The 26899-nt window shown below is 45.0% G+C and overlaps 1 protein-coding gene across 4 annotated transcripts in view; it reads right to left on the reverse strand.

Moving 5' to 3' along the window:
• lrp8 (low density lipoprotein receptor-related protein 8, apolipoprotein e receptor) overlaps positions 1–26899 on the reverse strand; it is a 124665-nt gene that overhangs the window by 65777 nt on the left and 31989 nt on the right. The window lies entirely within an intron of this gene.

The following is a 26899-nucleotide window of genomic DNA, read 5'->3' on the forward strand; positions in this document are numbered from 1 at the left end:
CTTATCCAGGGCGAATAATCTTTTCAAACTCTACAGAAATTAGATATTTCCCACTCTCTGGTGCTAGTTTTCATGAGCAAAACTGTTGTATGTTTTGTTCGCTTTGCAGGAGACATTGACCCATTGAGTCAGATTGTAAACTCTATTAAACATCAGCCCTCTCTCAGCAGCTATGGAGCATGTCTTTTCCATGGGCTCCTTGATTCAAGCAGCATTTATTCCAGTTTGTTCTTGCCCCGAAGTTTGTGCCAGGACAATTTTCAGAAGCACTCAGTCACAAAACTATTCCTCCTCATTTTTCCTCTACTCTCCCGAGGTGCAGATCAACCTGGGCTGCAGTTCCATGGGAACCTCGCACATATATAAATAATCTTTATTGCCCAAGTAGGCTTACATTAATTTGCCCACTCATCCAACTTGTCCAAATCACACTGGAGGATCTCTGCATCCTCCTCACAGCTCACCCTCCCACGCAACTTAGTGTCATCTGCAAATTTGGAGATATTACATTTTGTTCTCATCTAAAATCATTAATATATATTATGAATATCTGGGGTCCCAGCACCGATCCCTGCGTACCCCACTGTCACTGCCTGCCAATGAAGTTACTGTGAAAAGCCCCTAGTCACCACATTCCGGCGCCTGTCCGGGTACACAGAGAGTGAATTCAGAATGTCCAAATTACCTAACAAGCACGTCTTTCGGGACTAGTGGGAGGAAACCGCAGCACCCGGAGGAAACCCACGCAGACATGGGAAGAACGTGCAGACTCCACACAGACAGTGACCCAAGCCAGGAATTGAACTCGGGTCCCTGGAGCTGTGAAGCAACAGTGCTACCCACTGTCCTACCATGCTGCACATGTGGCTGGCTATTTGATTGCGGAGGGATTAACAGTTGTACTTGATATTGCGGATCAGCTGACTTTCAAAGCTAGGAATTTGCTAGTGGGCATCAACGGATAAGGATAGAGAGCAAAGGGCACAGCTAATTTTCATCCCCCTCCTCCTTAACTAGTGGGCACTGAAGACAACTGCAGGAACTCTTCCCACCTCATCGCGGCCGCGACCAGTGGTCTCAGCAAAGACAATGGGCGCGATTCTCCGCTGCCCACGCCAGTTGGGAGAATAGCGGGAGGGCCTCCCGACATTTTTTGCGCCCTCCCGCTATTCTCCCCCCCCCCCTCGCCCGACCCACGGGCCGAGCGGCCGGGCCTTTACGCCCGTTTTTTCACGGCAGCAAACACACCTGCTTGCTGCCGTCGTAAAAAGCGGGCGCTGGATGCCCATTTGGGGCATCCAGAGGCCCGTTTGGGGCGGGAGCACCACCGTTGTGCTCGGGATGGGACAGGCCCGTGATCGGTGCCCACCGATCGTCGGGCCTGCGTCCAAAAGGGACGCACTATTTCCCCTCCGCCGCCCGACAAGATCAAGCCGCCACATCTTGTCGGGCGGCGGTGGAGAAATGCGGAACCGCGCATGCGCGGGTTCCGTCAATGGCGTGATGACGTCACCCGCACGTCATCTTGGCGCGCGGCCTTAACGACGGTCGTTAAGGCCGCGACACCGTGATTCCTGGGGTCCCGCTCCTAGCACTGATGGGGGGGGAGAATCGGGTCCTGGGAACGGGCATGAAGGCTGCTGTGAAACACGGCCAGTTTCACGGCAGCCTTTATGACCCTCCGCATTTGCGGAGAATCTCGCCCCATGAATCAAGGTTTTGAATTGTGCTGCTCAGCAGAACATGGTACCACACCTGCCTGTGCACCAATCCATTAGGGAGAATTCCACCTCCTCTATTTCATTCACAAATCCATAGTCCCAATAACACATTCACCCAAGTGTCAGTCACTTTTTACATCCCAGAGCTGAGAGTTAAAATTTACTTGAAGGGGCGGGGGTAATATTTTCAAAATAAAAGTCCATAGTGACAACAGCAATACCAGGCCATAACCTGCATCAATTTGTCCTGAACCTTGATTGATTGATTGACTTGATCTATTGTCACATGTACCGAAGTACAGTGAAAAGTATTTTTCTGCGGCCGAGGGAACGTGCACAGTGCATACATAGTAGACCCGATTCTCCCCCCCCATCGGACAAAAAGAATAATCAACAAAGTACTTTGACAAATGGTATATGACAAACAGTGATTGGTTACAGTGCGGAACAAGGGGCCAAACAAAGCACATACATGAGCAAGAGCAGCATAGGGCATCGTGAATAGTGTTCTTACAAGGAACAGATCAGTCCGAGGGGGGAGTCATTGAGGTGTCTTGTAGCTATAGAGGTTACGTGGGGAAGAAGCTTGGAATGGCTAACTGAGCAATGAAGTCTTTCTGATGTGTCACTCCTGCACTGAGGCACAATTCTATCCTTTTTATCTACCCTAGAAAAGATGATCAGAATCAGTGTCTAAACATACCATTCCAAGTCAGGAAAATGGAATGCAACTCTGGGACAAGTAGTCTCTTTCTCGAAATTGTTGCAATTGTTTGCATCCAATAAAGATCAGCAACAAAATGTTGCTTCTCTGATCAAAGCCCACTGTTTTTGTATTTTTCACATCCTGGCATCCAAATGTTTTGGGATAAAGTTTCCCGAGCTCATACCAGCTCTGCCATACCCGTATCCTGATTTCCTGGTCGTTCATAATGGGCTCTCAGAGGGATTTCTGCCTGCAGACAACAGCCTAAAGCAGATTAGATAGAGCTCAGTACGACTTCTGTTATCTACTGAAGGCCTCATCCAAGTCTGAGGTCATATGCAGCCAACAACATGGGAGAGAAAGCCACCGCAAGGCCCTCTCCTGTAATCTGAATCTTTTAATACTATTTCCACAGCTACCCCTCATCTACTACCATAGCACTCCTGCCAGCCTTGGGGAGCAGCTAGAACAAATGGAAAAGAAATGATCCAGGACCTGAGCTCCTCCTCCTCCTTTATTCTTTTGAATGCAGCAAGCAGGGAAGGGCAGGCAATGGCATGTCTGGCAGGGATGGAGGATTGTGGCAACAGTAGACTTCACTTGTCTATTTTTATCTCCCACCTTTCAGGCAGGATAGTGAAGAAAAATCATACTCAGATCTCCACTGCATTGTACTAACAGAGATTTACCACTGAGAAACAAAGTACTTCCTGAAATCAGTTTTAAGTTTACTTTAATTGATTTCCAGGTTTTCGATCCACATGCCAGAAACATCAAGACCTGTAGGTATGTCAAAATCCAATTTTTAACTAAAACATGGATTATATAATGAGTTCACCATTTTGCGATTGAAACACAAGAGGTTTGCACTTCAGTTTTTTTTTCAATTAAGTGCTCCCAGATAGGCCAACACATTGGAATAAACTCAACACATTTGACTATTCCAAATTAACATTGAAACCCTGATGTGTCATAAGTGTTCATAGAATTAGCAAGTGCAGCCGAATGTGAGCAATATTATCAGCTACTATTTTGGGGGCTTTACACAAGGATTCTGTTTACTCTTTCCAATTCTCTTCTTTCCTTTACTGAATGGTCCTGATTTGTGCTTGGGTCCAAGATACAAGTACCTGCTAAAGCGCAGCAAAGTGGTAATGCGTTATCTTTCAGCTGAGAGTTCCAGGGATGATGCGCACCGCTTGACGGAATACCCACCAGTTGATATCCCAACATTTGCATTTTCTAGCAGAGTCACTGGTCAGGCATGAAATCCATGACTATTTTTCACCCACCCCCAATACAGAGAGCCATCAGCTGACCCACACAGCCCAAGGTTTGAACTGTTTAGCTCAGAATCACTTCATTTGCCCAATGAACCATCCATCGGAGGAACTCTCTGTTAACAGAAATTAAGAGTGATGTTAATGCATGGTAATCATGTGGAACACCAATTCAATTTTAAGTGTTCAACACTATGCCTGTTCCCAAGCCCTGCAACAATTTGGAGAAATAAAGGTTCTTGAAGCTAAACCACCAAAAGTGTGTCGAGTGCCAGCGTGAAAGAGATTTTTCCTCAAGACGATGAACGGTCTTTTCAAGCTATTATGATACAAAAAGTTATAATCTAATCCATGAAGGTCATGGATTAGATCCTTGTTTTGCGCTCAGCTTGCTGATAATAAGATGCTGCACTTGGCCTTGCGCTGGGGACAGGGAGGGTATCGGGGGCGGGGCAAAGAGTGTAAGAATCCTGCTATCCAACGGAAATAATGTATGAAAAAAGACAATTTGGGCAAGGTATTTGAAGACCCCATCTTCTCGGAATTAGTGCCTTCATTTTTTTAAAGCTGATCATAAAATCACTACATGCCAAACCAAAACAGCAAAACACAGATCAGTCTTTGCCATATTTTTCCCTATTTTAAACTTTAAATAATTATGGATTAATTGTGGTCAAATAGCAGTTAAATCGAAGACGATAGAAAGCTGCACAAGTCACACGTTGAAAGCCATGCAATGCAGCATTAGGCCAAGCTAAAACTTCTTGTTGTAAGGTCAGCTTCAAAAGATGTTTCTTAGCTACATGTTATTGTATGACTCTGTATGGAGGGCTGCTACAAAACCCAGCTACACAGAGGCTTTCCAATTGCTCCGATGTTACCACGGCAACTGGAACATCAGCAGAATCCATTCCAACTGATGCTAACCTAATACATATTGCCAGTGTTGGGCAGATTAAAAGTCACCTAGAGTCCAGACAGGAAAGCAGTTAGAAGTTAACACTTTTTTTTTGGAAAAGTATAAAAGCCAATTGATCCGACAAATCTGTTCCTATTTGAGTGATCATACTTCCCACCGTTTCCCGCAATCCATTCTCAGAACCATATCCAATTGTCTATTGAGCCTATTTTTATCATTAGCTGCAACGATATCTACTAGTAACTGATTGCACAATTCTATTATTTGCATAAAAATGTTCCACTTGACATTTCCTTTTACAGCTAACCACTTTATTTTCAAAACTTGGATCTGCTTTAATTGTTCCTCCATAATATGTTTGGATCATTTTTTATTAATTCCCTACATAACCCTGAAAAAGTCAGTTAACGTTTCCTCTTTCCAAACAAAACAAAACTTTATGTTTTCCCTATAGTACAAAATTACTAATAATTGGTATCATTTTACTTGCACCATATCCGCTCAAGGGTAAAAGTATCCTTCAGATCAGTTACTTCTTTTGGAATTTAGCAAAATAGCCATTTGCAAATTATAAGAAAAAATGTAATTTCACACTCCCAAGCCATCTATTACAGCTTAAATGTTTTTAAGACTATCTCCAGTAAGATTACATCCCATCAAATCAGCGGTACTAAAGGGTTCCAATCTCTTATGCCATTGCAATGTTTTTAAATTAATTAGTTGATATACCAAGCAATTAACCCTCAGATTAATATTCTATTTAAAAGATTACATTTTTTGATACCTCATAACTCACACAGCATAGTTTTCATTCATAGGGAAAGAGGATAGGCTAGAGGTGGTAGGATGTTTTTTAGAATGGTAGATTTAATGCACATAGTTGGGAGAGCACTGACGAGGAGTGAGGTAGGGCACAGGATACATGCAGCCACATTTCGGGCAAGCTTAAATTTACGAAAGGTGGGTGAAAGAAGGCCAGTACAGAGGGCAGCAGAATAACCAAGTCTCAGGATGACAAAAGCCTGGCCAAGAGTTTCAATAGCAGAGGAAGCAGTGATGGCAGGAAATGTCAGAACTGGAAATAGGTAGTCTTGGTGATGGGGAGAGAATGCAGTTTATAATCCAGCTCATATTCAACAGGAGAAAAGTTGCAGCAACTTTTGTTAAATCTGAATGAAAGCCTATGGGAGCTGGGAGAGCGGGGGTGGGGCAGGGGGATAGAGTCATTGTCAAGGAAACAGTCATTTGTGATGAATACCAAAAGACATTACTTTGTTCTTTCCAATATTAAATTGTGGGAAGTTGCAAGGTTTAATGATGAACATGCAACCTGGCACTTTGATTATGTGCAAGGTGCTAAATCATTTCAATTTTCTGTTGTTGAAAGCACCAAAGTGAAGTGGCAGAGAGTAGAGCTGCCAATGATGTCATTACGTGGTAGCATATAGCTGAGGGAGAGAAAGGACTAGTGTGGCACAGTACCACAGTGGTTAGCGCTGTTGCTTCACAGCCCCAGGGGCCCAGGTTCGATTCCCGGCTTGGGTCACTGTTTCCGTGTCTGCGTGGGTTTCCTCCGGATGCTCCGGTTTCCTCCCAGAAGTCCTGAAAGACGTGCTTGTTAGGTGAATTGGACATTCTGAATTCTCCCTCTGTGTACCCGAACAGGCGCCCGAGTGTGGTGACTCGGGGATTTTCACAGTAACTTAACTGCAGTGTTAATGTAAGCCTACCTGTGACAATAATAAAGATTATTATTATTAAGAGAAGAAAAGCTCGAGGTGAACGGGTTTCTTCTGAGTAGTTAAGAATGGAAAGCTCTGGAATTACCTCCCTACGCCTCTTCCCCTCATTTTCTTCTACTGCACTTAAAACATCTCTCTTTGACTAAGCTTTTAGTCATCTGACCTAATATCTCCTTGTGTAGCTCAGTGTCTTGCTTTGTTTGATAACATTCCTGGGAAGCACCTTGGAATGTTCAAACTCATTGGGCGCGATTCTCCCAGACAGGGAGAAATCGTAAGGCTGGCGTCAAATCCGGGCGGGTTTGACGCCAGCCTCCCCCTCCCCGACCGGGAACCGATTCTGGTCCCCGGTCGGGGCTAGTATGCCGTGGCCGTGAACTCCGGCATCGCGGGCTTAACAAATTTCGTTAAGCCCGCTTGCCAGAGTTTGCGCCGGCTGACGCGTCACATGACGTCAGCCGCGCATGCGCGGATTGGAAGACTCCAACCCGCGCATGCGCGGATGACGTCATCGCGCATTTGCGCGAAACCCGCGCATGGGCGAGCCGGGATGCCCCTCAGCCGCCCCGCGAAGTGATACAGCGGGGCGGCGGAAGGACAAAGAGTGCGCGGGAATCGGACCCGCTGCCCGCGATCGGTGCCCACCGATCGCGGGCCCATGGCACCCTTGGCACGGCCGTGGTACTGCCGTGCCAATCGGTGCCATGGCTGCCAAGATCGGGACTTTACGGCCGTTTTTACGAACGGCCAGACCAGGTGTGTTTGCCGTTCGTAAAAACTGCCGTAAAGGGCTTGGAAATCGGCCCATCGGCCAGCTGAGAATCGCTGCTGGCCGTAAAAAAACGGCGGCAGCGATTCGTGTCGGGAGTTGGGCGTGGGGGGGAGAATAGCGGGAGGGCGTCGGACTAGCGTGGCCGTAAAAATTTACGACCCCCGCTATTCTCCGCACCGTCGTGAGTGCGGAGAATTGCGCCCATTGTTGTTGGAAAAATTTGTGCAATGAGGTGGATCAGTGGAAGAGGGCAATATAATCAATACTACTGAATGCTGCAGAAAGGTTGAGAACAAGGAGAGTGTGGCGGACAAGGCCTGAACGACAAGGAGGCTGAATGACTGATGGGAGAGATTTGAACATAGAATTTCTAAAGATGGGTATGATGGTGAAAGGTAACACATGGTCAAGGACAGAATTTCTAAAGATGGGTATGATGGTGAAAGGTAACACATGGTCAAGGACAGAATTTCTAAAGATGGGTATGATGGTGAAAGGTAACACATGGTCAAGGACAGAATTTCTAAAGATGGGTATGATGGTGAAAGGTAACACATGGTCAAGGACAGAATTTCTAAAGATGGGTATGATGGTGAAAGGTAACATATGGTCAAGGACAGAATTTCTAAAGATGGGTATGATGGTGAAAGGTAACACATGGTCAAGGACAGTGCATCCTAAACATTTTGTCCCAGTGTGGCCCCATTTGAATGCCCCAGACTCGTTGTGGCCCAGGAGGGGATGGGGTGATAAATTCAGTTGCTGAGTGGAGTTGGTGAGGGGTGGGTTCAGCCCCTAAGTGGGGTAGAGGAGGTAAGAAGATCACTGTGATGGGAACTGTTTGAACTGCAAGGTGTTTTTTTAAAAAAAGCATTTGCCCCTTTTCACAGGCATTTTTTTCAGCAGGCGTCAGACCTCAAAGGTCAATTCGTTAGGCCACATCCAAGCAGGAGGATTAGCCATTAGCCTTCGGTCTGAACTCCACAGCAACCATTGCTGCATCGAGACTCCAAAATCTCATCTGGAGTTCTCAGCCCACAGTCGGGGAAGCCCTGGTCCAGGACCTCAGAAAGGAAAGAGAGATTAGAGATGAGCAGGAGAAAGAAAAGGGAAATTAGAGATGAGCAGCACAAAGAGAATGGGTGATTTCTGGGTGGAGTTACGAATCAATTTTGAATGGGGGGTGGCCAGTTCCTGTAGGAAGGCACAACTAATAATGATACAATCATGGGAACCAAGAGTGGTAATTGAGTGATCAGGAGAGTGTGGGGAAGGGATCTAGGAATCAAGAGATGAAACTCAAAGAAAAACGGAGTTTGGAGACAGCAATGGGAGATTAGGCAAAATGTTTGGGAGACTGTTGATGGCCCAGGATGAAGGAGCAGAGAAAGAGATAGCAGTGGAGGTTGTTGCCCTGGTTTCAGTCCAAGACATTTGAGACAGGCTGAAGGCGACAAGGAAATGGCATTTATGGATGCAGTTATTGTGAAGGGGAGGAACCTATGGTTGTCATTTTCTTCCAAAATATTTCTGAAATATAGAAATTCTGGCAAGGAAAAATGTATCAAGATAGTTTTGTTGACTGATGATTAGCTTGGCAGTGCACGAGCTACATTTAAGTTTGTGTCCTCCTGATCTAATAAAACACAGCTGGGGTGTGTTTTGGGAAAAACAGCTGAATGAGACAGTATCATTTTCCTGAGAACAAGGTCAAAAGATGGAGACGATAGAACTGTTGAATAGATTAAACAGCAGATAACACAGAATTTTCAGGAGACACAGCCCGACATTGTTGCCATTGTTTGTGCTCCCCACAAGCCTCCTCCCATTCTAATTACCTCTGTACCTCTCACCCCATATCCCTCACATTCCTCCTTTATATATGCATCACGTCGCCCCTTAAACGTATCAAAGCTATTTGCTGCAGTCACTCCATATGGCATCACACTCCACATGAGTGTTCAACCAATGACACGCCGAAGGAGAAGGAAGCTGGAACAGTTGCAAGGGAAGCGGTGGGAAGTTTCTTCCGTGGGTGAATGGTGGGATAACAGGATGTGGGAGGGGAGGGAATTGTGAGCGGTATGGAAGACGAGGAAGTGGTCAGAAATGACCTGATCACTTGTCAGAATGTCACAGAATTCATAAGAGGATGAGGTCAAGATGATGGTTATGGTGAGAAGAATTTATATGTATGGTGAGATTAAAGGAGATGAGAGTACAGAAGTTAGACAAGGAAGCTGAAGGAGTATAAAAAATGTCCCAGTCCGTGGGGCCCATAGGCTGCTCTCCCCTTTAAGAGTGGTGATTTAACCTCAGGGTCACCATACCTTGGGTGAGGGGCAAGGTTGAGAAGGCGGGGCTTTCAAGAATAACCTCAGCCGGTAGAGGGTTGAACCCGCGCGATTGCCGTCGCTCCGCATCATGAACCAACTGCCAGCCAACTGAGCTAACTGACCCTGAGAAGGACTTTATGTGCTGGTTGAAGATACTGAGGATAAGGAGTTGTTCAATGCAAAAACCAGAGGAAGATATTTCAATGAGTATGTTGATGAATCAAAAACATGGTAAACAAAGCAGTGGGGAGGTACCAGTGTAGAAAGAGATAAAGGACTGGATTTTTCAGCTGTGCCCGCCGCAAGATCACAATGGATGGGTCAGGGACCATGTAAAGCTCTACTGACATCGGGCCGGATTTTCTGGTGCCCGAGCGGATGTGGTCGAAAAAGCCCGCCCAAAATGTCAAGGTGATTACATTACATGACGATATTGGTGATTTTGGTGGGATCAATTGGGGTGGGTGATAATCACTGTGGAGGAGGGATAGGTGAGTAGTCATTAGGAATGAAGAATAAAGCAGTTGAAGTTGCTGCTTAGAAAGAGCCAGCAGAGGTTGGCATGGCTGAAGATAGGCTTGTTTAGCAGATACTTAGTTGAGGAAGGCTCGCAGCAGTTCCCGCTCAGCAGTTCCTGCTCACTATCATACTCTTTTTCATTAAATTGCACCCAATGTTTTGAGGGGATGTGAAGCTCCTGCTGTAAAAAAAACAGTTGCTTCAGGCACAAGTTTGGTAATCAATCTGTGACCTTAACAAAAAAAAGTAAATAATTTATCTACAGGAGATAAGAATAAATTCAATGTTGCATGACGTGGACAGAGGAAATGCACGAATTATGTATTACAATCCAGTACATTCTGTCCACTTCTTAACATGCTCTTCAAGGTCAACAAGGACCAACAATTCTCAAATGCCATCCCAGCCTTACTTCTGAATCTATTTGGAGGTGTTCAAAAGGAGGTCGAGTTTAAAAATCTCATTGATGAGAACTTGCCAGTCAGAGCTCCAATTAACATTTTCTTGGGGAGTGGATAGTGGAGCTACTCCCACCCAATACACAGGTGGAAGGAAAATACAAAGGATCTTCAATGAATAAAAACTTTAATTTTCTGATCACCCACCCGAAGCAGGAGAGACCTGCAAATTTCAAACATATTTTACCACAGGACTATACTCTGCGAATTAGGATTTCTAGGTATTATAGATACAGTCTGATGTGCATCTGAGAGTCTTGCAAACTCCTGAAAACCGCATTTTACAAGTGCATCCACATTGCCAGCAGTGCAATGGCAACAGTTAAACAAATCCACTGTAAAAACAATCCCTCAAGGACGATCGAAAATCAGGATAATACACATGTCGGAAATCGGAAATAAAAACAGGCAAGGCTGATTTAGAGTTATATCTTTCATTGGACACACTGCTCACTTGAATGAATGTAAAAAAAAATCATGGATTTTTGTTCTGGAATGCGGACACCTGGGGTTAATGGTCATCTCACAAACTTTAAGTTGGACATGGGAGTCGATGTAATGGTCCTATCAGACAAAGAACCGTAGCAGAGACACCTTTTTTAAAAAATAATAATAATCTTTATTGTCACAAGTAGGCTTACATTAACACTGTAGTGAAGTTACTGTGAAAAGCCCCTAGTCGCCACATCCGGCGGCTGTTCAGGTACACAGAGGGAGAATTCAGAATGTCCCAATTCACCGAGCAAGCACGTCTTTCCGGACTTGTGGGAGGAAACCGGAGCACCCGGAGGAAACCCACGCAGACACAGGGATAACGTGAAGACTCCGCACAGACAGTGACCCAAGCCAGGAATCGAACCTGAGACCCTGGCGTGTGAAGCCATAGTGCTAACCAATGCGCTGCCTCTGGCTACGAACAACAAGCTACATCACTTAATGGACCTGGAGAATTCAGACTTCCCGTTGTAGACAAGTTTGACAGCATCAAACACATCTTCCGGCTGACATACATCATCCATAATCAGCCATTTCTCTTGAGCAGAGATGTTTGTGCAGCCTTGATTCTTCTCAAAATGGCCGAGGATGTTAAAACAACCACTATTGTAAATTGTATAGAACTGCAAGTTCCCAAGAGCTCCAACAAGAAAGATTCTCTAGACCTGGACTGTTTTTTCTCTTTGCAGAGCACATTTGTCTACATTCGTTACAGGTACCCAGGAGCCTTTCATGGTCAGAGCAACGAACCACTTAAGATTTTTAAAAATCAATTTAGAGTACCCAATTATTTTTTTTTCCAATTACGGGGCAATTTAGCGTGGCCAATCCACCTAACCGGCACATCTTTGGTTTGTGGGGGTGAAACCCACGCAGACACGGGGAGAATTTGCAAACTCCACACGGACAGTGACCCAGGGCCAGGATTCGAACCCGGGTCCTCAGCGCCACAGTCCCAGTGCTATTCACTGCGCCACATGCCGCCCATGCCAGTGACTTAGATCAGTGTTTTTCAAAGTCGGGGGCGCGACCCCGCGGGTGGGCCGCAGGCGGGTGTCGGGAGGGTCACGGAACCGTTGTCCGCAGTGCTCCCGATTGCGCAAATCCCCGCGCAGCAGCCGGCTTTTCATAACGCCGGCTGCAAGTGGCCGGGAACATGTCCAAAAAAAATTTGGCAGAAAAAATGTGCGCCCGATGATCGGTGCTGGGCACGCATACGCAGTGCGGCCGCTTTTTTTTTTAAACGGTTGCAGCTTTTTTACAAGTTCTGTCATGGTTTTTTTTCATTTATTCATTTAATTTTTTTTACAAGTTCAGGGGGGTTTATTCATTTTTTTCATTTATTTTACTCATTTTACTTACAAGTTCTGGGGGAGGGTTTATTTGATAAACTTTTACAGGGAAAAAAATGTAGAACTTTGGACAGATGGAGACTCCATACTTTCCGACACCGGAAGGCTTTACCTTCATCCAACAGGTTCCATTGGAGCAGCGTGTACGAGGGCCAAAGGGACACAAAACCATTTCCTCCATTTTTGTCAACAGCAAACAAGGGAAGAGAAAATGGTGGGTCGCGCAGGTCGGCCGGGTTGGGTCCCGAAGGTTGGCCGGTTGGTAAAAATGTCCCCGGAAAAATAGTTTGAAGAACACTGACTTAGATAGTTACCACCACTCCTCGAGTAAAAGTCAGTCAAGAGGGGAACCAGCAACGAGAAGAGCCTCAAACTCCCCTCTAACTCAACTTGGAGAGATAAACCCGGAGACCACAGAGCAGATGCTGCAATCCCCAGCCAGTACGTCAGTGCACAAATAATGCTGGAACCAAGTAGCAGCCATCCATTGACAATAGCACATCACACAGCTGAACACAAAGGTGAGCTCACTATTAAGTCACACCCTCACAATAGGAAGAGCTATCTTCCATCTCAGTGTGCACCATAGAGAGCTGCACAAAGGACGAAGAGAATAAAAACACGATAGAGATGAGCTCAGAGTTCATCACCCCCATAAAGAGTGGGCTAGACCAATCGCCGTCTGACTACAATTGGGGCAATCGACATGGAGTGATTCAGTTCCAAATAATGGAAAAAGAGGATGAAAAGACACTCGGATGCCAGAACCACCTTGGATTCAACAAAGTTCATCTACAGTGACAGAGTGTATTACTCCTCCAACAGTAGTGAGAACAAGATATAGATGGGTTATAAGGCCTCCAAACCACTTGAGCAGATGAACTCAAGAGACTTGGGGGACCAAGAGGCATGGGGTAGTAGTATTGACTTAATACATGGGGTAAACTGAGATGGCTTGTAAATACGTTGGATAAAGACTTGGGGGATGGTACAAGGGTTAACTTGGGGCTGAGTCCAGTACCATCCAAACAGCGACCCAGACCTTGGGGTCAGCATAGTGTTGGGCTGAACTGTGTGGAGAAGCATGCATGGAGACAGTTCCTAGCTTGGTCCTTTGCTGTACCCATGTATATAATTTCTGGTTGTTAAATAGTTAATATTGATTGTTGAGCTATGAAGACCTTAATAAGACCTACCAAACCACGTCTAACATCTTATAACAGATATTGTGTTTGTCAAAGCTATTGGTGTTTTTTAAATGTGTTTGTCTCATATTTGGAGTTTCAAAGTGTGCATGCACATTGCCAGGGTCCTTCCTGATGATTGCCTTAATTTCCCTTTCTTTATTTTATCATTTTTGATCCATGGATGTTTAATGACATGTATCTTTAAACCAATCAGCAGAAAGAATGAGGACTTCAAGAAGCTGCAACATAGTATTTGATGCTGATTTTCAAACAGCAGACCTAGACTTTGAGACTTCTAAGAGATGTTTGGAGGGGGGGGGGGGGGTGAGACTCAGTTCAATTGGATGGATGGTGGCCAATGAATTGGCCAAAAGGCCTTATTCTGCCTGGTAACAGGCGGTGATTGGATCCTACCTGCCTGGGATGATTTCCAGAGACCTAAGGAAAGCAGAGTTGAGACTTGGACATACAGGGACAAGAACCTGCTCACTCTCTTCTCTCTCTCCAGAATAGCTACGAGTTGAAATATTCCTGAACCTACAGAGAACCTGAGTGAATGAATCTACAGCAAAATCATTACAGGCTGCAAATAGTGACCTGGATCTGAAATCTTACATTGTAGGAAAGTCTGCTCAAAGACAACCATTTGAAACTAAGACTCTTTTTCCCTCCCCTCTATGTTTGTCTATCTTGTGTATGTGTGTGTGTGTATGTATGAGAGGGATTAGGAATTAGGTAATAGTTAATCGTTGTATTTGCTGCATATTTCATTATCATTCCTGTTATAAATAAAAATAATTGTGTTTAAATTTACAAAGCTGGTGACCGCAATTATTGGGCAGCCAAGGGCCAAAGATTTGGGGTATTTCTCCATGAATTATTGGTTAATTCAGTTGAGTTATGACTCCGGGTCAAGGGTGGCTACAATTGACTGCGCCCTAGCCCAGAGTGTTGTAACAGTGTAGGTGGTGGTTGGCTAACAGACAACAAAAAAATAGTAATACAGTAATGAGTAATGTTAAGGATGATAGGGTGTGGCGAGTGTAGTTCCAGAAGGATCAGTGGTAGACTTCAGCAGGTTAAAATCAAACCAATAACTTAGATACGGAAGAGAAAATGTTGGAAAATCTCAGCAAGTCTGGCAGCATCTGTAGGGAGAGAAAAGAGCTAACGTTTCGACAAAGCTTTGACAAAGAGTCATCGGACTCGAAACATTAGCTCTTTTCTCTCCCTACAGATGCTGCCAGACTTGCTGGGATTTTCCAGCAATTTCTCTTTTGTTTCAGATTCCAGCATCCGCAGTAATTTGCTTTTATCCAATAACATAGATAAGGAGACTTGCAATATCTCTAAATTTCATGATGATTCAAAGCTAGGTGTTAGAGGAAGGTTAAACGAGCTGCAAAAGAGTATAGAGCAGTTCAGTGATTGGGCGAGAAGATGAAGAGTGGACTATACTATCGGAAAGTGCAAAATAATCCACTGTGGAAGAACAGCAAGACAGACTTTTTTTTAAACCAGGTTAGAGGGTAGAAAATGTCCTTTTCAGTGGGGTTTGGTATCCTTGTGCACAAAGCACTGAAGTTAACAATCAGGTACAGCAAGTAATTTGGTACGCAAATGATATGTAAGCTTTTAATGCAGGGGTGTTGGTAGTATAAAATTTGCTGCAATTATATGGGGCTTTGAGAGACCACACCTAGTGTTCTGTGCATTGTTTTGGTACATCTACTTAAGAAAGGATGTACTTGCTTTAGAGGGGGTGCAACAAAAGTTCACTGGATTGATTCCTAGGATGGGAGGGCTTCCTTGAAAAGCGATTTGAGTAGAATGGGCTTACATCCTTTGAAATTGAGAATAATGAGTGGACATCTCATTAAAATGTATAGCATTCTTCGAGGGTTTGACAGGAAAGATGTTGAGGAGCTGTTTACCCTGGACAGAGTCTAGAACGAGGTGCTATAGTTGCAGAGTTAGGGGTCAGCCATTTAGGACAGAGTTATTTATTCGCTCAAAAAGGTTGTGAATGTTTGGAATTCTCTACCGCGAGGTGTATGGATGCTCAGTTGATGGGTATATTCACAACTGTGATTGATAGATTTTGGAGCATTAAGGGAATGAAGGGATATGAGGGATGAGGTGGAAAAGTGGAGTGGCAGGCTTGAGAAGTCATGAGGCCCAACACCTGCACCTAAATAAATAAATGAGTCAATGAATACTGGAGAGGTTACAATAGACAACTGGCACAAGGGAGGTTAAAATAAGCACAGCCAATGACACATTTTACCAATATTGTTACAAACCAGCAATAGCAGTTAAAAGAGATTAAGGGAAAGATCCTCACTGTCCAACCGCCTTGAATTCTTTTACGAAGTGCCAATCCAAGAGGACTGTGGGAAATCCTATGATATAGAAATTCCAACTCCCGACGGGCTTTCAGTAAAGTTCCAGATTAAAGGTGATCATTAAATTCAAAGCTGTGGGGATTCAGGGAGGAATGGATGAGTTGCCTCAGAGCTTGCACCACCATTATTTTTAATTTATATCAATCACCAGAATATTTGAATTTAATGGCCAAAACCGCAGACAGCGCCAAACTGGAAGTGTAGTGAAATTGAGAACTGACAATGATTAAGTAAAAAGGCATAACAATGGCAATTAAATTTAATTCAGACAAGTGTAAATATACATAAAGGAAAATGGATGATATGTACTCCCTAAAATATATGTTTAAATCATGAAAGATTAAATTGCAGTAGACCTAGGATTCTTTGTAGACTCAATACAAAGCACTTTGATTAAAAAAGGGAGGAAGGGATAGTCTGAATAATTACAGACCATTCCGCCTAACCTTGGTGACAGGCAAGTTATTAACAATAAAGAGCGAGAGAGTATAAACAGTTATTTAGAACGGAAGGGATTACTCAAGGGCGGTCAGTACAGATTTGTTAATTGAACATAGTGTCTGACTAACATGATTGAAACTTTTGAGGAGATAGCAAGGAGGGTGAGTGAGAACACTGTCTTTAATGTAGCCTATGTGGAATTTAGCAAAGCTTTTGACAAAGTCCCACATAGCAGACTGGTCATATAATTAAACGTTCATGGGATCCAAGTGAAAGTGACAAGTTAGATCTAATATCAGCTCAGTACCAGGAAGCAGAAGGGTTGACTGGTGACCAGAAGGCTGGTTTCATTGGGGTTCTGCAGCTCTCAGTACTGGATTCCTTGCTTTTCATTGTATATAACAATGATTAAATATGCACAGACATCTGAAGGTAGCAGAACAGATGCATGAGGTGAAACAAGAAAATACTTTCCTTTATTCGTTGAGGCCTTAAGTTTAAGAACAGGGAGGTTATGCAAAAACTGTATAAAAGACTAATTAGACTGCAACTAGAAGTACAGCTCTGGTCATTGTCTAACAGGAAGGATATGATTACTTTAAAGAGGTTACAATAAGGAGCTCCGAAGGTGTTGACAGGAATGGAGACTTTTAGCTAAGAGGAAAGATTGAATAGGCTGGTATTGTTTTCTTTGGAACAGATGAGGCTGAGAAAAAGATTTAATGGAGGTGTATAAATGAAGAGGGCTTAGATGCAATGTATAAAGAGAATTTACTTCCCTGAGCAGAGAGGTAAATAACCAGGGGCATAGATTTAAAGTATTTTGCAGAAGGATTAGAAGGGAGTTGAGGAGACACACAGGGTAGTACAAGTCTGAAATTCACTGCCTGAAAAGGTTGCTGTATTTAAAAAAAAACACTTGGACATGTACTTGAGGTACCATAACCTACCGAGCTACCAAAGATGGGAATACGCCAAATAGCTCTCTTTCAGCATAATGGGCCAAATGGCATCCTTCTGTCTATTCACACAGTCAGGTTGAACAATGGAGCAGGGAACATTGTGGGTTGATGACTCTGTTGAAATAACGACTGCTTTAATGTGACTTGATGGTAATCCAGCATCTGACTTTTAACACATGTCCACAAAATGAACTTGTGGAATCTGATTTGCTCACATGAACAGAAAAATCAGGAAAATCTTACACATTTAACATATTGCAAACAAAAATAGCCAATTACTATTGCAATCTGTTGCCAGTGTGGAAAAAGTGTTCCTTATTTTGAATATTTTGGGGGTTTATTATGTAATTCTGTGAAGAAGGCTCGTGGCTGTAGTTGTGTGTCGGTATGGTGTGACTAATTTAATTAAGTTGGGGACTGGGTGTCTACAGAGCTGAGGACATCAAAAGAGTCTAGGTGTGAAATAAATATGGCCATGTTGAATTTTCTATTGGTAATTAAGCCATGAATGGAAATTTGCATTAGAAGATCAAGAAGGTGTGTTGTGTTCAGTTGAAAAATTCAAAGGCAAGTAAAAGGAGTTTACAACTTGGAAAAGGTCATTAATAAATAAGGCAAAGTTATTTAATTTGAATTGACCCTGTAAGTGCTGGAAATAGGGAAAACATAAGACATAAAAGATTTAATGGCGGCATGGTAACACAGTGGTTAGCACTGTGGTTAGCGTTGTCTACTTGTAACACGAATAAGGATTATTATTTTTTAGATTTTTATATTCTGTGAAAGATAAATCAAAGGATAAGGACAATGGAATCAAGAGCAAAGAGTAGGGAAAGTGCTCAAGGAAACGGTACGTGGGCGGCATGGTAGCACAGCGGTTAGCTCTGTTACTTCACAGCTCCAGGGTCCCAAGTTCGATTCCCGGCTTGGGTCACTGTCTGTGCGGAGTCTGCATGTTCTCCCCGTGCCTGCGTGGATTTCTTCCGGGTGCTGCGGTTTCCTCCCACAGCCCAAAGATGTGCAGGTTAGGTGGATTGGCCAAGCCAAATTGACCTTAATGTCCAAAAAGGTTAGGAGGGGTTACTGGGTTAGGGTGGAGGTATGGGCTTAAGTAGGGTGCTTTTTCCAAGGGCCAGTACAGACTCGATGGGCCGAATGGCCTCTTTCTGCACTGTAAATTCTATGATTCTATGAGAGATGCGAAGAGCTCAGGGGACTGGCTCCTGGAGTGCTGATCTGTGTTGGGGGTAGAAGCAAAGTAAGGCAGGGTCCAGGTAACCCAGAAAGAGTCTGTTTTCCAGAAAGCAGTATTAAATCAGCTATCCAGTGAAGCCAGAAAGGGGTTGGGGCTGCAAACAGTAATCAGGTGTCTGAAGTTTGAAGCTCCGCAGCAGACTGGAAGGGAGGAGTGAGATACTGCGCAGGATTCTCCAGCCTTCCAATCACATGGTTTCTCAGCGGTGGAAGGAGGTGGCGTGCTATTCGCTGGCAGTGGGATTCTCTGCTCCAGCCCCTGTCAATGGGAATATCCACTAAAACCCTCCCTAAGCTGCCGGGAAACCCACAGATGTGGATGCGGTGCTGGTGGGACCAACGCATCCCACCATGAGTGAAGGGCCTGGGGATTCCGGCCATTATGTGGTATTCCTCACTAAGTGACTGTAGCTTTGTCTTGGGGATATTTTTACTGGATATTATAGAAAAATATCTATCAGGGACTGTTGCCTAAAGGGGTGTTTATCTGCAAGTCAAACTAAGTAGGAAATTGTTTTGGGGGTGTATTCTGCTAGATTAATTTTAACTGTGTAAATGTGGCATTGTACGTTTAGGTTTTCTTTTAATTTGTTAATAAATGTTTTAATTTAATATTTAAAATCTCCAGAAGTGTTACTGGATTTGTAGCTTCTGACTTCAGTACACTTATCTTCTCATGGTAAAAAATATGAAAAGAAATTTATGACAGCTTACCATTTTGTTCTTTAGAATTTGGTTCGCTTATCACCTGCCAGATCATATAACCAGCGTCTAACATATGGAAACTTTGCAGCCCCAATCCACCAGTTATGCTTATTCAAGGGCCAGAACTAAACAAAATCCAAGAGAGCAATGATTTTTTTTTTTAAATTCATAAATGCTGGTTTGGTTTGCCCATCCCTAGTTGCTCTTCAGAAGGTGGTGAGTTGCCTTCTTGAGCTGCTGCAGTCCTTGGGTGTAGGTGCACCCACTGTGCTGTTGGGGAGGGAGTTCCAGGATTTTGACCCAGCGACAGTGAAGCGGTGATTATATTTTCAAGTCAGGGTAACCTCCAGGTGGTGGGGTTCCCAGGTATCTGCTGCTCTTGTCCTCCTAGACAGTAGTGGTCATGGGTTTGGAAGTTGTTATCTAAGGAACCGTGGTGAGTTATTGCAGTGCACCTTGTAGATGGTACACACTGCTACCACTTTTCGTTGGTGGTGGAGGGTTTGAATATTTGTGGAAGGGGTTGCAATCAAGTGGGCTGCTTTTTCCTGGATGGTGTCGAGCCTCGAGTGTTATTTGAGCTGAACTCATCCAGGCAAGTGGAGAATATTCCATTGCACCCCTGACTTGTGCTTTGTAGATGGTGGACAAGCTTTGGGGGGTCAGGTGGTGAGTTAATCGCCGTAGGATTCCTAGCCTTTGACCTGCCCTGGTAGCCACAGTATTAATATGGCTAGTCCAGTTCAGTTTCTGATCAATGGTAACCTCCAGGATGTTGATTGTGGGGGATTCAGCTTGAATGACATGGGGCAGTGGTTAGATCCTCTCTTGTAGGAGATGGTCATTGCCTGGCACTTGTGTGGCACAAATGTAACATGCCACTTGTCAGCCTAAGCCTGGATATTGTCCAGGTCTTACTGCAATTCCCAACAGAATTACATATCACTGGTCATACTTCATGTGCATGACCAACTGTCTTCTGGCATATATTGCAATGTAAATAAAAGTTAATGAAGGACGAGTTCAGTTCTGTGCATGCGGTAACTCACATTTCCCAGCTGGTTGCTGTGAGAAATGGCCACACAACAACAATTGAGTTAGTGAATCACAGAAACTTACAACGCTTGAGCTGGTAGTTCAGCCAGTCATGCCTGTGCTTGTTCCAATATGCTCATGGCGTTGAAATCAAATTTACCTCTTCCTCAAACTCATTCTTTCCCAGAAACTCAAAACTCCTAAATTTCTTGTCGGATATATTTTTTCGCAGTAAAATAAAATAACAAAGACCATGATGGAAAATTTGTACTGGAAGACATTATGAAAGGTTTTTTGACCATCCCTCAATCCCACACCAATTTTCTTTGTATGCATCTAAATATTGCTGAACCATTACATCATTTAATTGCCTTGCAGCTTTAGTAGTGCTAAGTGCGGTAAAATGGCCAACAGCCTGGATTTTAGGCCTGACATACAATTGCACACTTTAAATTAAAACCACAGTCAGGACCACACCTCGTCCAGACGATGCACCTGAGGATGGACCTTGGGCGGGGGTTTCTGATGTTCTGTAGAGCTGCAATCAGGAACTCCATTGGGTTTCGCTACCCCTGCCCAATGACCTCATTGGTAGAGGGTCACAGAGGTTTCTGGAAGGGCACTGAGAGGGGATAAGGAGGGGGAATCCAGAGACCCTCCCCAGTGAAGACTGGATACAGAGGCAGCAGAGAAGACTCAATGGTGGCAAACCAGAAGGAATCAGAGTGCAAGACCCACCTTCGTTGACTGAGACCTCGAGATAACTGAGACAACCGGGACTTGGATTGGATTGAGGATTGGACCTGCAGCTCGAATCTTAGACATATTCTAGTTGGGGTAATTTGGGGGAATGACTGTTTTATGGTGTTTGAAAATAAACTTGGGTTGAATTGTTAACTTGTGCCTGTCCTTTGTTCATCTCCCAAATAAGGGCACCTGGATAAAACGTTTGAACAATAAACTGGTTGAAGTATGTATCATCTGCAGAAGCAAATGTGAAGTTCACACTTGCCTTGAAAACAATTTATGGCTGTGTCAAATTCCTACCACTTCCTTGCCACTGTGAGCCATGTGGCCCACTCTGATAGCATTTGACAAAATAGGTACTTCAACAGAATGAAGTCAGTGTAGATTGTTTTTAGATACAAGTACAAATAGGCCACTGCTGAGTGAAATGCCCCATTTTCAAAATTACCTTTGGATAGCAAACGTGGGTAAATTTGGCCTTGCTAAATTTAATAAGCGAATTGCTCGGCAATTCCCAACTTCCTGCTCTCAGATATACCAAAAATACATTTTTCCTGGGAAATTGTTCTGGGAAACAACATGCAAAGGGTTTTAAAGAAACAATCATTTCTTGTGCATCATCATCGAGTTTGTTTCAGGTCTCCTAACTAGAACAAGATTGCACCATTTACCCGAGCAGATTTGTTATGGAACCAACAAATCCACCATGCTATAGTGTCAACATACGATAAACCTTTAGGGATCTGCTCAGCAGTCCGAGCTTTATGCAATCATGTTTCTTTCCCTGAAGGAATACACACAGCATTCCCTTTGCTATCCTGTGAATGTTTACATAATACCCTTTGCTGCACACCTGAAATCTGGAAAATAAATATTAATTTTAGAAAGATGATCATCCATTCTCAGATCTGTATTTTAATTACGAAATGGGAAGATTTTTCATTAATTTCAGTAAAAAGATGTCCCAACAGTCCTTTCCTTTTTTATTTGATCTCAATCACACACCTCAGCACATTCTCAGTGCATTCTCAGCACATCCAATGGCCCATTCAGTCTCTAGGAATGTGCACAGTTGGCTTAAACCCATACTCACAGGGCAGTATTTTATACTCTTCCCATGTGGTGAGCTTAGAAGTGGGGTACCCCGCAACCTTCCCGCCCCACTGTCAATTCAGGGCCGAAAGGGACAATTAATGAAGGGCCTCTTCCCACCGCCTTTGGTATTAACCCAGCAGTGGGCAGGCTGGTGGCCATGCAGGGAACATGACATGCAAAGTTGTGTGGCGACTGATCGACAAAGACAGCATTGGAAGGTTGGGAGGATGGCTTGCACCATGATCCTGGGCTTCTGTTCACTTTGGCACCAGTCACTGAGCAAAGAGCTGCTGTCATCTGATTGGCCAACAGTTCCCAGTGGCCTATTAATTGCCTCATTGGGGAAGTCAAAAGGAGGAAATTTGGGTCTCTTGCCAGCTCGCCAGATCAAGATCCCTGTTGACTCCATAACATTCCACCCATATTGTCGACTGCAATTCCGTTTCCTTATTCCACAATTCTATTATCCTTTGTGTAAAAATGTTCTAATTGATCTTCTTTCTTACTGATACCTGCCTCAGATTTTAAGCTTGCATTCCCTGCTATTAGCCGCATCAGTCAATAACATGCCTGGATCAGTTCTTTCAATTCTCTTCATAAACCTGATAACATCAGTAACCTCACCTTTAAGTCTCCTCTTTTCCAAAGTCTCTAACTTCTTTCCATAATAATCTTATTTATCGTCACAAGTAGGCTTACATTAACACTGCAATGAAGTTACTGTGAAAAGCCCCAGATCGCCACATTCCGGCGCCTGCTCGGGTACACAGAGGGAGAATTCAGAATGTCCAATTCACCTAACGGAACGGGCTGGATTTTACGTCCCTCCGCGCCACATTTCTGTTTCAGCACCCGGCAGGATGCTGTGTTACGCCAACTGGTCAATGGGGTTTCGCATTGTGGGGCAGCTCCACATCATCAGGAAACCCCCGGGTTGCCGGCAAAACGGAGTATCCCTCCGGCGGAGAATCCAGCCTCACGTCTTTCGAGACTTGTGGGAGGAAACCGGAGCACCCGGAGGAAACCCACGCAGCCCAGGGGAGAACACGCAGACTCTGCACAGACAGTGACCCAAGCCGGGAATCGATCCTGGGACCCTGGCACTGTGAAGCAGCAGAGCTAGCCACTGTGCTACCGTGCCACCATAATATAATTTTCAATGCTTGAAATTACTTTAATTGTTCTGCATCCGTCCAAGGGTAAAATTGCCTTCAAGTCAGTGGTGTCTTTTAGGCCTCAACGTATTGCCCATTTGCAAACTACAAGAAAAATTATTTCAGTTAGTTCTCAGCCCAAGCTACACATTATAGTTTAATATTGTTAAAGACTCCCTCCAATAAGATGATGTCCCAAGAGGTCATCCATTTAAAAATGTCCTGATCTCTACTTTAATGAAATGTTCTCAAACTAATTAAGAGATATATCAAGCAATTAGTCCTCAGATTAATAGCCCATTGATTTAAAAGATTAAAATCTTTGATATCTGAAAAACCAGTTATGCTACAGAGTTCACAGTGGTGGGGAAATTGGACCCTATTTTAACATAGTGCAAATAAGTCGGTCTTGAATGAGTTAAATTTGGCCCAACATATGTGAAGTCACCAGAGTTTAGCTAAGTGATAAAACATTATTAATCACCATTCTTCTTATTAGAAAGCTGACCATCCCCAGAGGGAGAAGGTAGACAGGGCAGAGACGGACCGACTGGTAAAGGAGATACTACAGATTGATAGGAGGTATGCGGAGACCCCAGAGGCAGGGCTTTTAAGGGAACAGCAGAGGTTACAGGCGGATCGATGAACATGGAGAGAAGGCCAGCAGAATGCTTGCACAGCATCTTAGGAAGAGGGAGGCAGCTAGGGAGATAGGGAAAGTAAAGGACGGAGATGGGAACCTGGTTGGTGATTCAGCAGGGGTGAATAAGGCGTTTAGGGATTTCTACAGCAGGCTGTACAGGTCGGAACCCCCAAGGGGCCGGAGAGGATGAGGCACTTCTCAGAGGGACTGAATTTCCCAGAAGGTGGACGGGGAGCGGGTTGAAGGGCTGGGGGCCCCAATTGGACTGGAAGAGATAGTGGAGGGTCTGAAGGCCATGCAGACAGGTAAAGCCCGGGTTCGGACGGGTACCCAGTGGAGTTTTATAAAAAGTTGTCTGGGATATTGGGGCCGGTGTTGTTGAGGATGTTCAATGAGGCAAGGGAAAGAGGGGTGCTGCCCCCGACGATGTCCCAGGCAACGATTTCGCTGATTCTTAAGCGGGACAAGAACCCGGAGCTGTGTGGCTCCTACAGGCCGATCTCCCTGTCGAATGTAGATGCCAAAATGCTGACCAAAATCTTGTCCTCCAGGATTGAGGATTGTGTTCCGGACGTTATTGGGGAGGACCAGACAGGGTTTGTTAAGGGCAGGCAGTTGGTGGCCAATGTAAGAAGGCTGTTAAATGTGATCATGATGCCCCTGGAAGGTAGGGAAGTTGACGTAGTGACCGCAATGGATGCAGAAAAGGCTTTTGATCCGGTAGAATGGGATTATCTGTGGGAGGTACTGGAACGGTTTGGATTTGGGCAGGGCTTTATTCACTGAGTCAGGTTGCTGTATCAGGCTCCTGTGGCAAGTTTACGGACAAATTGGCCAACATCGGACGATTTTAGACTGCACCGGGGGATGAGACAGGGATGCTCCCTCTCCCCATTGTTGTTTGCCCTAGCTATAGAGCTGTTGGCAATTGCTCTGAGAGACTTGAGGGGCTGGAGAGGACTGATCCGGGTGGGGGGTGGAGCACAGGGTTTCGCTCTATGCGGGTGACCTGCTTCTGTACGTTTCGGACCCAATAGAGGGGATGGAAGAAATCATGAGGATTCTAGGGGAATTTGGCCAGTTTTCGGGGTAAACGCTTAATATAGGAAAGAGTGAGACGTTTGTGGTCCAGGCGAGGGGAGAGGAGAGGCGACTGAGAGAGTTACCCTTAGGTTAGTAGAGGGAAGCTTTAGGTACCTAGGCATCCAAGTGGTGTGGGAATGGGACCGGCTGCATAAATTGAATCTGGCATGGCTAGTGGACCAAATGAAGGACGATTTTCGGACCAAATGAAGGACGCTTCCGTTGTCTCTGACTGGGAGGGTGCAAACGGTGAAGATGACGTTCCCCCGAGATTCCTATTTGTATTTCAGTGTCTTCCCATCTTTATTCCGCGGTCCTTTTTTAAGTGGGTCAGAGTGATCACAGGCTTCGTCTGGGCGGACAAGAGCCCGCGGGTAAGGAAGGTAATGCTTGAGCGGAGTCGGGGAGAGGACAGGCTGGTGCTGCCAAATTTTAGCAACTATTACTAGGTGGCTAATATAGCCATGATCAGGAAGAGGGTGGTGGGGGAGGATTCGGCATGGGGGCATATGGAGGCGGCTTCATGTAAGGGCACTAGTTTGGGGGCGTTTGCAACTGCGTCTCTGCCGGTCCCGCCGGCACGATACTCAACCAGTCCACTGGAGGAGGCATGTGGGAGCATTGGTCTGGGCCTCAATCTGTGATAATCACCGGTTTGCCCCGAGGAGTATGGACAGGAGGGTTCCGGTTATGGCGGAGAGCGGGGATTGAGAGGTTGGGGGATATGTTCATAGAGGGGAGCTTTCCGAGTATGAGGGCCTTGGAGGAAAAGTTTGGGTTGGCGAGGGGAAACAAATTCAGGTATCTGCAGGTACGGAACTTCCTTTGTAAACAGGTGTCAACCTTCCCGTTCCTACTGCTAAGGGTGATACGACCATCAATTCACGCGAAACAGAGAGTAGATGTAAACTGTGGCTTTAATCGACTAGAACAGTGCCTGCCTGCGACTGCTCTGCTACCGAGAGCCGCCTACAGGGCTACTGCTCTTTACACCTCCCCTCAAGGGGAGGAGTCGGGGCGGAGCCCACAAAGGCACCAACATGATACATCACAGGAAATACCTTACAATGGTCCATTGGTGGAGCCCTCATGGACAACAGAGTGGTACAGTTACATATATGGTGAATGGTTACTGCAATACGTTCACCACAAAGGGGGACTCAGGACAGGGTAGTTTCCAGAGGGTGGATAGGAGAAGGGAGTGTCTCGGACATTTCTAAGGAGCTTATGGGGTCAGAGGAGACGCAGACCGAGGAGCTGAAGTGCAAGTGGGAGAAGGAGCTGGGAGGTGGGATAGAGGATGGTCTATGGGCAGACGCGTTGAGTAGAGTCAACACGTCTGCAACATGTGCCAGGCTCAGCCTGATCCAATTTAAGGTCGTTCACCGGGCTCACATGACAGTGGCCCGGATGAGCAGGTTCTTTGGGGTGGAGGACAGGTGTGCAAAATGCGCGGGAGGACCAGCGAACCATGTCCACATGTTTTGGACATGTCCAAAGCTTGGGGGATTTTGGCGGGGGTTTGCAGACTTCCCGTCCACGGTGTTAAAAACAAGGGTGGCACCGAGTCCAGAGGCGGTGATTTTCGGGGTGTCAGAGACCCGGGAATCCAGGAGGAGAAAGAGGCAGACGTTCTGGCCTTTGCTTCCCTGGTAGCCCGGCGGCAGATATTATTAGCATGGAGGGACTCAAAGCCCCCAAAGTCAGAGACCTGGCTATCGGACATGGCTAGCTTTCTCTGTTTGGAGAAAATCAAGTTCGCCTCGAGAGGGTCAATGTTAGGGTTCACCCGGAAGTGGCAACCGTTCGTCAACTTCTTTGCAGAAAATTGATAGGCAGCAGGGGGCTTAGAATACTCTAATTTAGATTAGAGTAGGGGGTCAATAAG

The sequence above is a fragment of the Scyliorhinus canicula genome, chromosome 4 (genome assembly GCF_902713615.1).
Source record: "Scyliorhinus canicula chromosome 4, sScyCan1.1, whole genome shotgun sequence".
NCBI classification, from domain to species: domain Eukaryota; kingdom Metazoa; phylum Chordata; class Chondrichthyes; order Carcharhiniformes; family Scyliorhinidae; genus Scyliorhinus; species Scyliorhinus canicula.